The following is an 11842-nucleotide window of genomic DNA, read 5'->3' on the forward strand; positions in this document are numbered from 1 at the left end:
TGACATGAAATGCAGCTCAAAGTGCTTTACAGAGAAATGGAGGATAAAAGAAAAGCAAGGCAACAGCATTAAAAACAAGCAGTAATGCAATACAGTGAGGACATGAATAACAAAAATAAAAAAATAAAAGATCAATTAAAAGCAATGTTGTAGAAGTGGGTCTTGAGCTGAGCTTTAAAAATGTCTACAGAGGCTGCCTGACGAAGGTACAGTGGGAGCTTGTTCCATGCCGATGGCCCGTAGAAGCAAAAAGCTGCTTCCCCGTGTTTTTTAGTTGCCATTTTTTTTGGCAAAGCGAGCAGGCCGGCAGTGGAAGACCTTAGGGGGCGGTTTGGGACATATTTAGGCAGGCAGTCATGTAGGTAGGAAGGTGCGAGACCATTGAGAGCTTTATAGACAAGTAAAAGAATTTTAAAATCAATCCTAAAAACAACCGGAAGCCAGTGCAGTGATGCCAAAACTGGAGTAATATGTTCTCTCATCTTAGTTCTAGTTAAAACTCTGGCTGCTGCATTTTGGACAAGTTGTAGTCTGTCAGTTGTTTTCTTAGGCAGTCCTGAAAAAAGTGCATTGCAGTAGTCAAGCCGAGAAAAAACAAAGGCGTGGATTAGCGTTTTTGCATCGTCCAAGGACAAATAGGCTCTGATTCGTGCAATATTTCTAAGGTGAAAAAAGGCAATCTTGGTAACATGATTAATGTGTGAATTGAAATTCAATTCAGAATCAATAATAACCCCCAGGTTCTTTACTTTACTGTTACTTTCTACAGTCAGGTTACCAAGTCTGCTTATTATTGATTCTTTCTGCTCACTAGAACCGATATTCCTAGAAGACAATAATTCTGCTGCTCTGACTAAACTCAGTCTAATCACTAATCAGCACAACTGATGACATTTATAATGCGATTAATCCGTCCTCAAATATTCAATTAACAGCTAGGTGTGACTCCTCTGTGTACCACCAGAAGGTGCTCAAGTACCACCAGTGGTGCCTCTGGCCTACAGGGGAGAGCAGAGGAGAGGAGAGGAGAGGAGAGGGTGTCAGCCCCAGAGACTCCTCCTGTGACAGCTTGCTTGACATGACTCATGTCATGTTAACTACATATAGCTTCCTTACAACAAATAAAATAACACAATGTGGAGGACCACAATCTCTACATTCACACTGTTAAGCTGCTGAATTGGGCTGCATGTCAATTTCTTACTCATTGGAGATGAGAAGCTGGCATAATATTTGTAGGAAAGGGAAGGCAAAAGTAAGTATTAATTAAGTATTATTCCCCCCCCCCCCCCCCCCCCCCCCCGACATCTCGCACAGGGCTTCGCATTTCTCCCAGACGCCTAAGCAGGGGGCCACTATAGTTCCACACTCACTCCAGAGGGCCACTATAGTTCCACACTCATTCACTCACTCCAGAGGGCCACTATAGTTCCACACTCACTCCAGAGGGCCACTATAGTTCCACACTCATTCACTCACTCCAGAGGGCCACTATAGTTCCACACTCACTCCAGAGGGCCACTATAGTTCCACACTCACTCCAGAGGGCCACTAGAGTTCCACACTCACTCCAGAGGGCCACTATAGTTCCACACTCACACCAGAGGGCCACTGTAGTTCCACACTCACTCCAGAGGGCCACTATAGTTCCACACTCACTCCAGAGGGCCACTGTAGTTCCACACTCACTCCAGAGGGCCACTATAGTTCCACACTCACTCCAGAGGGCCACGTTGCATATTACTGTCGTAGCAAAAATAGCCGATCTACAAGCTTTTAGTAGATCTCCACCAGGCCGAAGGCGTGGGGAGAGAGTATGTTTTGCACTCCGTCCGTCCGTCCGTCCGTCCGTCCGTCTGTGAACAGCTAATCTCCGGCACCGTTAACCCGGTCGATGCCAAATTTTCCCTGGATGCCAACGATGAACCTCTGCCCCAAAATCTCCAGAACGGCCTGTTATAGCGCCACCAGGAGGCCGCTTTGTGCAAAACAAGTTTTTGGACAGTACACCTACAGATTTTGTCCAAACATCATGCAAATTGGTACAGTCCCTCTAGAGCCATTCAACGAAACAGGTCTTTCAGATTTCTCAGACTACATCCTGATTGGCTAAGATTGGCTTCCAAAGTCCAAAGTGCTCAGTTTCAAACAAAATGCTGCAAATCATGAACACATCGTGTGATTCCCGTGAATTTTTTACGCAAATCGGTACACATGCTCTCCATAGTCATGTGATCAATATGGGTTTGTTTGATTTCTCATAATCCACCCTCATTGGCTACGATTGGCTTCTAAACTTTTCAGGAGTAGCCCGCTTTGTACCCGTTTTGTACAAATCGCGAAAACTACTCAACGCAGCGTCCGATTGCGGTTAAACTGTGCATGCATATTCCCACTAGGCTGAGGAAGAAATGCCACTTGTCCCAGATATTATTATTATTATAGGAGATCCCCCCCCAGAGCAGTGTTGTCCATTGGTGAGCAAGTTGTAGCTGGTGACCAGCTACAAATACTTAGGCACTGCATTTGATAGCAAGCTGAAATTCGATGTAAACTGTGATTTGCTGTTTAAGAAAGGCCAACAACGCCTCTTTTGTTTGAGGAGGCTCGCCAAATTTCAGGTTGACAAATCTCTAATGAAACTGTTCTACAGTGCATTTATTGAGTCAATTATCTCCTTCTCCATCATTAGCTGGTACGGAAACCTGAACATAAAGGGAAAATAACACCCAACAGATTGTGAGAACGGCCTCAAAAATAGCTGGAGTAAATTTTAGTAGCCTGGATCATGTCTTACCTCAAGGGACTTCCAGACGAGATGGCAGGTTGTAAGTAGGGGCCGCCTGGACAACCAGGGGACTTCCAGACGAGATGGCAGGTGTAAAAGGGCCGCGTGGAAACCAGACAGTGAAGTCCGATCATCACACGCACGGAAGAGAACCTTCCGGGCGTGCCTGAGGGAGTTGTAGGGTCAGCCTAACTAACCCATCTCCCACAGGCAGGGTCACCCTACACACCTGATCACATCTGAACCTCTCCCACCCTGTACCGCTGTCGTTCCAGGATACCAGCCATTATTTTCCTTTAAAAGAAAAAAAAATAAATACAAAAAGGATTAAACTCTAGACGGGCCAGTTTACTGATACCTGTTCATTTAAACTCTAGATGGGCCAGTTTACTGATACCTGTTCATTTAAACTCTAGACGGGCCAGTTTACTGATACCTGTTCATTTAAACTCTAGATGGGCCAGTTTACTGATACCTGTCCATTTAAACTCTAGACGGGCCTGTTGACTGATACCTGTCCATTTAAACTCTAGACGTGCCTGTTGACTCATACCTGCCCATTTAAACTCTAGACAGGCCTGTTGACTGATACCTGTCCATTTAAACTCTAGACGTGTGCCTGTTGACTGATACCTGTCCATTTAAACTCTAGACGGGCCTGTTGACTGATACCTGTCCATTTAAACTCTAGACGTGCCCCCCCCAAAGTTATTTGTGCAGCCGTGCCCCAGCCACCACCCTTAGATCTCCATATATGGAGCTCACCTGTTCAGGAGTCTCCCGTCAACGAGGTGGATGCGTGCACGTGATCTCGCCCCCAGGCGTCTTATTGGTGGGTGGGTGTGTGTGTGTGTGTGGGAGGCGGACAGGCGTCTTATTGGTGGGTGGGTGTGTGTGTGTGCGAGGCGGGCCCAGTGGAGATGGGACAGTGGGTGGGTGTGTGTGTGTGTGCGAGGCGGGCCCAGTGGAGATGGGACAGTGGGTGGGTGTGTGTGTGTGTGCGAGGCGGGCCCAGTGGAGATGGGACAGTGGGTGGGTGTGTGTGTGTGCGAGGCGGGCCCAGTGGAGATGGGACAGTGGGTGGGTGTGTGTGTGTGTGTGCGAGGCGGGCCCAGGGGAGGAGAGCTGGCTGCCTCTACCTGCAAGAGAGGACACATCATTGATTGATTGATTTATTAACAGTTTGCAGAATTACAGTACATTTCAAGTACAACTCAATACAAAAACTGTTAACTGGACGACACCAGTTGGTGTCGTCCAGTTAACAGTACATACAGATATACTGTATACAGATCTAACCCTAACCCTAACCCTAGCAGACCTACAAGCTCGTAGCGCGCCACTCGAGCTTGTAGATCTGCTATTTTTCAATAGCTAAAGCATAACGTAATGCTAACCTCGTAGCATGGCACAGAGTGCTACGCTACGAATCTTTGAATATATATTATTTCAGAGCCAAAGTTTTTAACTCAAATTGATATGATATGATTCATTGATATGATATGAGGATGATATTATTAGTATCACTAATACTAATATCACAGGCTAGATATGACAAATAACATCAATATATAACATATAAGAAATTACTGACATATTTAATAAGTGTACACAACAAAACTATAGCTGCTTATATAGCTTACAAACTAACAAGCGATTATGACGATGCCGTAAAACTTGATCCGATCCTTGTGTCCGATTCTAGTCTGTGATTGACAGGCTGATCTATGGCAGGTGAAAGACCCAGTGTCTGATTCTAGAGTCTGATTGACAGGCCCATCTATATTTATATTGATTATACAACTTGAGTAAAAGTAAATAGGTATTGGCATCAAAATGACCAACAGTATAGGCTATGCAGAATACAAGCTCACAGTGTGTCGCATTGTATTGTGTGCGATTGTGTGCTTGTAGATCAGCCATTTTCAAATGTATGGCTGTAGTGGTGAATGAACAATGTAGGCTAGCATGTTTTGTAATAATAATCCAAATCTGCAAAAGTATAGCTAGTAGTTAAGTTTTAAAATAAATAGTGGAGTAGGCCTATATTTCCCACACTATAAGTCAGTATTAAAATTTAATTATTTACTTTCCACCACTGTTTGGAACACTGTTGGCTTCTCAAGGTCAAACATTCCTCACATTGTCCAATAAACAGTCCTATTAAAACACTAACGTTTAACCCATTTTGGGGCAGGAACCCCTTTGTGTTTTAAACATTTTGTTATAATTTAGCTATGGAAAAATACAGGAACCCTGGAACAACATGCTTTCAGATGGGGTTCGTCGGCCAATTACATGATATATTTCTGGGTGTCCTCGACATGAATCTGTTTGGGATGGAACCACTGACATGGAAACATGGAGGGTTTTCAGAAAACTGTCATGATTCAGAATCATCCTCGGGGCTAAATGGGTTAAACAATAGCAGTGTTAGTGGTGGATAAAATAAAACCGTGTGTTTTATCAAACAAACTTTAAAAAAAAATTAACCGAGACTGCCATCGTGCAAAATTACAGCTTCTTTTAACTGGCTTGAATGGTAATTTAAGCAATAGAAACTTAAAGTTAGTTAGTTAGCTTTAGATAGTTTAACTACCTAACTTTAAAACTATAGTTTAGTTAGTAGTTTTAGAATATATATTTTATAATATGGTCACGCCTCACGCCACCATAGATCACGCCACGGACCTCATCTAACCCTGGATAGCCATACATGGAGAAGACTGATCATCACCTAGATCTGCACATATGGAGCCGGCCAGACAACTCTCGTCTGACCTCATCAAACCCTGTACACTCAAGACACGCTCCATATATGGCCAGAACAGTTGATCTGCCGTCACCCAGGCGGATGCGTGCACGCTCCCACGCCCTAAAGCGCTTCTCACCCTCAGGGCGTCTTACTGGTAAATAAGATGTTGAGGGTAAAATGGCCCGAGACATTAGGGGCTCCATTTTCGTCACCGCTAAAACCCCTTATCCCTAAACTTAACCCTTAACCCTAACCCTAACCCTAACCCTATGTCATAGATCTACAAAGCTTGTAGGTCTGCTATTTTTTGAAAAATCGTAAAAATGTGGCCCAAATGTTTCGGGGACAAACACATAAATTAACCTGAACCTGAACCTAATCACAATTATTATTTTTTTGTCAAATATGTTTTTATTGAACAGATTATGAATTATTACAAACATTATGATATGAAATCAGAGGAGGAGGCTGCTCTTCTATCTCTGGGACCCCCAATTTATGTTGTAAAATCAAAGTTAATTTAACTCAGAGTGTACAAATGTACATTTGTACACCCCCTGGAACTCCCTCAAGGACCCCTGGGGGTCCCCGGACCCCACTTTGGAAACCACTGTACTAAAATTGTTTGTTTATTTTTGCTACGACAGTAATATGCAATGCGGCCCTCTGGAGTGAGTGTGGAAATATAGTGGCCCTCTCCATCGTCACAGTTGCCCAACCCTGTACTAGAGCATGGCTGAAATAAGTGTCAGAGCTGAAATCGACATGTAAATATGAAAAAAATGCCCAAACATGGTGGTGTAATGTTAGATATGTAAATATGAAATAAATGCTTAGACATGTAGCTAGGTGTAATGTTAGAGTCCACAGAAGACATGTAAATATGCCATATCTCCAAAACTGGTGGGTCAAACTGAACAACCAATATGTCCATTTGAAGCTATGATTCCCTCAAATCAATTCAGTCAAATTTAGTCACAAATGCTTGGCAGATTTAAAAAGGATAATTCAAGCTTCCCCTACAGCTGCAGTGTTGGTGAGTTTAATGTCATTTAAATCACAACTTAAAACATTTTTATATTCACAAGCCTTTGCATCCCCGGCATGATCTTGCACCTTTCCATTCTATTCAGATTACTTTGTCCTATTGTATTGTACTGTACTATATTCTGCCTTGTGAAGAACTTTGGTAGAATGAGAATTGTTTTTAAATGTGCTATTTAACCCATTTTGACCTGAGATCAGATTCTAACAGTTTTCTGAAAAAGCTGTTTCTATGTCAGTCGTTCTTCAATTTTTCAAAAATAGCAGACCTACAAGCTCGTAGGGCGCCACTCGGTGCCGTGCTATGAGCTTGTAGATCTGCTATTTTTCAATAGCTAAAGCATAACATAATTCTAACAAAATGGGCTAAATAAATGTATGATTTGATGTTATGCTTAGCTGTGATTGGTCACTCACCCGCTCCGGGTGACCAGCTTCCTGAAGATGTCCTCCAGGGTCTCCATGGGGGTGTGGTCTGTGAGGTTCAGGATGCGACGCAGCTTCAGGGGCTGAGGGTCCGAGGCGGGCAGCGCCGGCCCGTCCTCCGTGAAATACACCACGGAGCTGCTGACCACGCCCTCCTGCTTCTGACGGGCGTTCTCTGCAGAGGAGAACTGTATCAGGTGGGTTTGGGACCAAACAGGGTTTTTTTTAACCCCTTTTGGTGTTTTAAAGCATTATGTTATACTTTAGCTGTTCTACAAAGTTTGTAGGTTGCATTTTGGATGCTTATAGGATGTCAGTGGAGGGTGTTGCAACTCTAGATTCATCCCATTATTAAAACAATAACCTAGTGTTGCACATTGCAGGCTAGTTAGCAAAGACAAACAGATCTATAAGCTCACAGTGCATCACTTTGTACTGCACTGAGAGCTTGTACATCTGCTATTTTATGTTCATGTTCATGTTTTTTTTCGCACAGTGTATCACAATACAGTACAAATCATAATAGATAATAATTCATATGTCTTTCATACCTATCTGATACACCCAAGGCGAAAAGGAGCAGGAAGAGGAATACATTCTTATAAATACCTGCCCCCTTTTATAGAAGTGGTTCCCAAACTTTTTCATGTCACCCCCAAAATAGACCCCCATAAGAGCTGATTTATTTTATTAACATTGATTTTCCCAGATATAAATGTCACTAAATGGGGGTCCGTATGACTAATGCATGTCAGACGGGTCAGTTAAGTGGTGGAAGGTTCCTATAACGACAGTGGGTGCCCACCTTAGAGTAGCCTATATATTTTAAGGTGCCCACCCGCCCCGCAACTTATTATGGGGTATCCGTGGGTATGCACAGCTTGGGCCCGGGTTGAGAATCACTGCTAGCCCCCTCTTATGGGGGGTCCCTGGCATATCTTTTCAAAAGGGGGTCCGCGGAGCTAATAAAGCATCAATTTGGACCGCTGGCTATTTGGGGGTCTTTGACGTGAAAAGTTTTGTGAACCAGTGGTTTACAAACCTTTTCACGTCAAGGACCCCCAAATAGCCAGCGGTCCGGGGGTCTCTAAACTTCAGAGACGCACGGCCCGCTAGCATTAGCATTAGCAGCTTTGTTTACCTGAACGACGTTAAGTCAGTCTGCTCCTGGCTTGAATTCTTCTGCTTTTTACCGCATTTTACTTCATTCTGCCATAAAAACGCATTCAGCTCTGCTTCCTTTTCATTAGAAGAAAATAACTTAAGCACAACTTCAGGAAAACACCAAAATAAACTATATGCCGTGACTTGCCGCATTCTGCCGCTCAAACAAACACACAAACAACGAGGCCCCGCGGTAACAATTAGTGAACAGCTGGAATCAATCAAACTGACAGTTGCTGCCAGGGTGTGTGCAGGGGGCGGAGCACGCCACTAGATGTCGCCCTTGTGTTGGAGATGAATGCAACACATTGTGTGTGCTGTGTGTAATCCAGGGTTCCCAGTCTTTTTCATGTCAAGGACCCCCAAAATGACACTAATTAGTCTGTGGACAATGTCAAGGACCCCCTGTTTGACATGCATGCCATTTTTTAATGGCATTTCTATCTCTGGGACCCCCGATTTATATTGTAAAATCAATGCTAATTTAACTCTGAGAGTGTACAAATGCATTTGTACACTCTCAGAGTTACAGAACCATTTGGTTACAAACTATCATTTAGCTGGGGACCCCCTGGAACTCCCTCAAGGACCCCTGGGTGTCCCCGGACCCCACTTGATTGACTGAAGTAATTATTATTAACAGTTTGCAGAATTACATTTCAAGCACAACTCAACACAAAGACTGTTAACTGTGAGTGGACGACACCATAAAGCATTACACTGGTTTACAAGAGGGTCCACCATGTTCAATTCATCTGAGGGTTTTTTTTCTTTTCTCCTGTATACCATTTAAAAAGGCCTGAGACAAAATGCTGCTATTAGTCCCAAAGTGACTACAAATAAATGCTACTATTTGCCCCAAAGTGACTACAAAGAAATACTGCAATTTATTTTGTTTCGTAAAAAAAAAAAAAAACCTGTATTCCCTGTTAGAACACTGTATATACTTTACACATTTTCAACTGTTTTTATTGTATTTTGACGTACAAAATGTACAGTAAACCTATGTTTTCTCATTGCCAATAAAGCTCATTTGAATTTGAGTGTGTCCCGGAAAAGAATATGAAATTTAAAATGACCACTACTTTTGCTTATAATCCACTACATTTCAGAGGTACCAAATGGATCCTTACAGGTCTGTAACTCTGAGTGTACAAATGGAACCAAATGGACCCTAACAGGTCTGTAACTCTGAGTGTACAAATGGAACCAAATGGACCCTTATGGGTCTGTAACTCTGAGAGTGTACAATTGGAACAAAATGGACCCAAATGGCTGCGGGATTTTTGAATTCAGGACATTTACTTGTATATGCATATTTTCTATATTCTATTATATTATTCTATATAATATAGGACATAGAATATAGGCCATACATTACAAGTGAAATAGAATAATAATATTATTCTATTTTCTATTCTCAAAACAGACAATGCATTTATTGCATTACAATCATTTTGCTACTTTTGTTTCTTGCTTATGAACGAGACATAATTTAATGTGGAACAGTGAGCAGTGTTGTTTTTGGCAGCAAATTTCTATTTTAGTTTTAGTCATAGTCTTTTCTATTTTAGTTTTAGTCACATTTTAGTGACCTGGAATGTCTTAGTGTTAGTCTAGTTTTAGTCGACTGAATGTCATAAGATTTTAGTCGACTAAATCTACAGTTGACTAAAATGTGTTTTGGCGGGCCTTGATGCCGTCGTAATGACTGATTTTACACTTGCTGAAAGTAGCCGACTAGAAGCTCACAACGTGTCACAATGAGCTGATCTACAAGCTCACAACGCTCACAAAATGACTCATACTGGATCTATTGAAGGCCTGTCTTGTTTCCTCCTCGTCATGTTCTCCTCGCCTCTCCTCTCCTCTCCTCTCCTCTCCTCTCCTCTCCTCTCCTCTCCTCTCCTCTCCTCTCCTCCATCCACAGCAACTGTTCTCCATCGAGTGGCCAGCTTTCTGACGTGTTGACCTTGGACGGCTCACAGCCCTGGATGAAAGGAGAATAAGAACGGGTGTGGGTGGTGGGAAGATAAGTGTTGTTAGGCCCAAAGTCCCGAAACAAATCTCACCAAAAGAAAAGTCCCCGAGCTGTGTTTGGGACTTTACTCTTGTTTACTAAACCAGAGGTTCCCAAACTTTTTCAAGTCAAGGACCCCCAAAAGTGACACTAATTAGCCTGAGGACCCCCATTTGAGGAGGACCATTATGGTTTATTATGGAAGCCAAGGCTTAATCCATTCTGGACAGGAACCCCTTTTGGTGTTTTAAACCTCTAAGACCCAGCGTTGCTTTTTAGCAACAATTCTATTTTAATGAATTACTAAATCTTTTTTTTATGTTCTTTTTTCACCTAAACGTCATCAGTGATGTTCATTGCATTGCCATTTCAATGCCATTGGTCATGATATTTGCATATAAATACCCCCCACAGAGGCTGAAATTCACACAAATAAAAAATGTCTGGACTCTGTGCGATTTTGAATTTATTTTAACCTAAGACTTTTGACCTTTACCCTAATAAAAGTAGGTACAATAATTGTAATACATGTTTTTTGTGATCATTAGAATGTCTAGAACATGTTTTATTCATTATTGTGAAAGATATCCCCCAAATGTAAATTATTAATTTATATAACTTCAGGGTTATTTATGCCTGCTTATATAGCCTCAATTTGCAACACTAGATTGTTTTAATAATGTGATTAATCTAGAGTTGCAATACCCTCCATTGACTCCCCATTCATTCAGTGACTTACTTACGCGCTTCCAAACTCCAACATTTGGAAAAAGAAACACCTGCACAGAATGTCTTGACAGAAAGTAGCTCATAACAACATGTCTACGGTGGATTTTTATGAAACAAATGTGACCAGATTTAACGTCTCAGTTAAATCTGGTGACATTTGTTTCATAAAAATCCACCGTTTGCCATCGTGCAAATTACAGCTTTTCACCAGAGGAGAAAAACGTTTTTTCATTTTTTCCCCAAAATGAGTTAATATCACAGGCAGACTCTTCACATACTAGAGCATGTCTGAATTAAAGTGTCAGAGCTGAAATGTAAATATGTAAATATGAAATAAATGCCCAAACATGTAGCTAGGTGTAATGTTAGACACCACAGAAGACATTTAAATATGAAATAAATGCCTAAACAAAAACATGTAACGCTAGGTGTAATGTTAGAGACCACAGAAGACATGTAAATATGAAATAAATGCCTAAACATGTAGCTAGGTGTAATGTTAGAGACCACAGAAGACATGTAAATATGAAATAAATGCCCAAACATGTAGCTAGGTGTAATGTTAGAGACCACAGAAGACATGCGAGTGAATCGGTTCATTCACTGTGTATCGGTAAAATTGACGGGTGAAATCTCAAAGCATCGTTCGCGGAGTGCTTGCATCGGTAAAATGGTAAATTTCACCCTATCCTGTGTTTCCGAGGCGCATTCAACGTACCATCAGAAAAGGAAGAAAAGAAAAGGTCTCTCGCAGGCACACACAGGGCGCGTTCGAAAATAGCGCACTGAGCCCACTGTGTAATGCAAACTAATAGGAGTGTGCTCCGGTGTGGTATTTCCGAACGCGCCCACAGTCAGTGAACAGAAGTAGTCATTGAGACAACAAACAGACTCAGACTATAAAGAGCACCCGCGA

Source organism: Protomyctophum bolini (genome assembly GCF_963924005.1).
Source record: "Protomyctophum bolini genome assembly, chromosome: 16".
Lineage (NCBI taxonomy): Eukaryota > Metazoa > Chordata > Actinopteri > Myctophiformes > Myctophidae > Protomyctophum > Protomyctophum bolini.